The 3,518-nt window shown below is 38.4% G+C and overlaps 1 pseudogene; it reads right to left on the bottom strand.

Annotated features, from left to right (window-relative positions):
- Positions 1 to 2,187: 2,187 nt before the first annotated feature.
- On the bottom strand, positions 2,188 to 3,239 carry LOC149258086 (DEAD-box ATP-dependent RNA helicase 24 pseudogene; annotated as a pseudogene).
- Between the last annotated feature and the right edge of the window lie 279 nt (positions 3,240 to 3,518).

The following is a 3,518-nucleotide window of genomic DNA, read 5'->3' as shown; positions in this document are numbered from 1 at the left end:
TGTGGTTGACCCATCTCTACATCTGTGGTTCAGTCGGTGGAGGTAAACCAAGTGCAATATACTGCGGCTGCATCAGTGGTATCCTTTCCAAGGCGAAGGTGGTCAAAATGGAACCATACCCAAAGTTCTTCAATCTCCCTTGGTCAACTGTTCTTTCATCACAAGGAGTACTGCATCACACCAGTTGAACACCTTCGGTTCGAGACATTCCAAGGTGTACTGCATATACGACCGGTTAGCCACATGGAGAACCGCACCACCAGCCATCCTACCAAAAGTGAATAGAATGGTCCACAAATACCTGTCAGTGACATCTCAGATGATGATCTTGTCGTATTTACTCGGCTGAGATCCCTCTCTGCAATACCTGCGAACATAATCTCTCACAGATTCACCTCCACGGGCCGAACCTGATAAAGAGATAGGGGCACCCTGCCTCAATAAGCCGGTCAAAAAATAGATGTCCGCTACAGTCAAGGGGATGGATTTGCCCCTAATCTGGAACACCTAGCTGGTAGGATCCCAAGCATCGAGCAAATACTACAGCAAGTTGATTTGTTGTCTCATGCTAGAGATGCGGAAAAACTTCAATAGGCCACAGTTCCGCAATGCGTTTACTGTAACCGGATCATGTAAAGCAAGCATGTCCTTTTCTTCATGCTCACGTTCTCGCCATGTAAAAGTCATCTTACTCCAATAAATATCTAAAATCAAACAAGAGAAGAGTTAGATCCTGATTTGGTGAGAAAAAGGCAAAATTTGCCATTAAAAACCGTGCACAAATTTCCCTCCTTGCACCCATCGCACCTCCAGCTTAGTCCTGGATGCATTGCATGTCAACTGTCCAGTGACTAGGCCAACATGCAACGCACCTTTTGATGCAGAAAGGGTGCGATGGGGCCAGAGCGAGTTTTTCAAACCCCAAGGGCTCATAAAAACCAGAAATCAGGCTCAGAATGCAAAATGGAAAGGATGAAACGAAAGAGCTTAGGTTTAGTTCCTACCTAGTCTAGACAGTGCCAAAAATTGTCCACAGAATCTCCCGGAATCAGCTGGTGAAAAATCAAAGGGGGAAAGCACCTCCGAAGTTCCAACAAGCCAAAGTTCAAATGAAATGGTAAAATGAGGGGTAAAAGCACTTTTAAATTACTTTTTACGTAATTCAAGTAAAATATTACTGTCTAAACTCATTTTTCAAACATATATTGTTCATTTCTAACTAGTTTGATGAAGCAATTGAGAATGCAGTACAATCTTTGAAGGAACAAATCTATTAATGGTAAAGTCAAGAAATGACCGTTACATCGAGCAATTTTAACGCGGACTTCATGCTCTTTAAAAAATAAACATAAGCAATGAGCAAATGTTTCCCCAAGTGTTTAAGCTCCTTAAAAAATGAACCAATTTCCGGTAAATAACCATCAACAATGTAAACTTTGAAACGGGAACTATAAACTCAAAACGGGAACTCTGGCCCAAAAACCCCAAAAAAACATCAAAAACAGTGCTAAAAACGAAAAGTGTGTATACTGGAACGATGTTTTTTTTTTAGGTGCCAATTTTGAACGTGTTTTAAAAATGGCGGTGACTACGAAATTTACTACGAAATTTTCGTGCAAAATATAGCTTCAAAACGAAAGTGATGCTACTAGAATAACGTTTTTTTTTTTAGGGTCAATTTTCAAACTTTTTAAAAAATGCTAATAAAACCAATTTTTTATGTCTCAAACAAAGTTAATTTTTAAGGAAAAAACACATTAATGTTTCTGGTAGAATATCATTTTTCTTTCCTATGTATAAATTTAACATGTTTTCAACCACACCATGCTAGATACAAAAGAAATTGAAATTATTTCAACTATAAGATTAAAAAACCATGACATTATGAACAAAGTATATCACTCAATGAAATCAAAAGTCTTTATTTGTATACTGAATAAAACAGACATTATATCTCTAATTTGATATTGCATTGTAGATATTTAAACAATAAAATTTATCATACTTAAGACATAATCCAACAATGGAAAATTGTTAAAGTGGGCAAATCCAAATGAGAAATGTGAATTGCATATTTTTGTCACCAAACAAAAAGCTCACAGTGAACTGTTTTAATGAATCTGTAGTTCAAATGTTAACCATGAACTTAATAACTCCACAACAAAATCATGCAAAATCAAATTGCATTCATCTAACCTTCATTGCCAGATCCATTAGCTCCTCGAAGACATTTTGACCAGCAACAACCAAACTGTTCACAAGCTCCCTTGCAAAGCGTGCTTCCTTTTCTGTAACAAGGGTGTAAGCTATGCCTTCTTTGTCCCCTGCCCGCCCCGTCCTTCCAATACGATGAACATGCATATCTATGTCTCTGGCAACATCAAAGTTTACAACAGATTTGATTGACTTAATATCAAGACCACGAGCTGCAACATCTGTTGCAACAAGAACATGGTAAATCCCTGACTTGAACATTTGTATAACCTCCATACAAGAAGCCTGATGCTTATCTCCATGAAGGGCTGCAACTTTGAAACCGCCTTGAATCAACTGATGTTCAATCTCATCAACCTTTGATTTTGTTGAACCAAAAACTATAACATCTCCATTATCAATCATTTCAGAAAGTTTGCTCAGAAGCCAAGGCATTTTCTCTGCATCTGAAGGAATTAGATGGACGATTTGTGTGATGTCCTCATTTGCCCTTCCTATTTCCCCTACAGTGACTCGTACAGGTTCTGACAGAATTTCCCTTGCCAAGCGCTCCACTCTCCTAGGCATAGTTGCAGAAAAGAGCAGTGTCTGATGAACTGTTTGAGTTTTGACATGCCTCCAAAAATACCAGGAACGCGGATTCCATGAGGTTTCGCAAACTTCTTTGCTTCAAGACAGATTTGCTGAGCCAATTCTCTTGTAGGTGCACAAATAACACCGATTGGGCCTTCTCCTTTGGTGAGCTCTGGCTGATCCATTATATGCACAATCATTGGCAGAATAAATGCAGCGGTTTTTCCTGAACCAGTCTTGGCTATTCCTATAATATTACATCCAGATAGTCCAATTGGCAGAGCCTGGCACTGTATAGGGGTTGGGTTCTCGTAACCCTGTTTAACAATGGCATTCATCAATGTAGAAGAAAAGTCACAATCTTCAAATTTCTTGATTGGCCTTCTTACATCATATCCAGAAACTTTGATTCCCAGACTTTGCCTGTATGCAGTAACTTCCTGATTGCTCATACCTGAATCCACATAACACCAAATACAAGCGAAGGGGCATAAGTTAATTGGGAATAAAATGAAACAAAACTCTCTGACTCAATTAAAAATACAAGAAACTAATAAAGTTTGAGAAAACCAAGTCCATCCCACAGATAGAGCAATCTCCAAAGGGCTTGGATAAATGAGAAATGATAATTGATTGGAGTGAATTTTACTTGATTCTTATTTAGCCCTAGAAAATAAAGTTTATTGAGGGGATAATAATTTGATTATATGTGATATGGATAATTCTGTGGC

The sequence above is a fragment of the Pinus tabuliformis genome, chromosome 6 (genome assembly GCF_031772625.1).
Source record: "Pinus tabuliformis cultivar Carrire ecotype Pingquan chromosome 6, CPIR1, whole genome shotgun sequence".
NCBI lineage: Eukaryota > Viridiplantae > Streptophyta > Pinopsida > Pinales > Pinaceae > Pinus > Pinus tabuliformis.
Note: the sequence above shows the minus strand (reverse complement) of the source record. Positions and strands in the feature narration are given on the sequence as shown.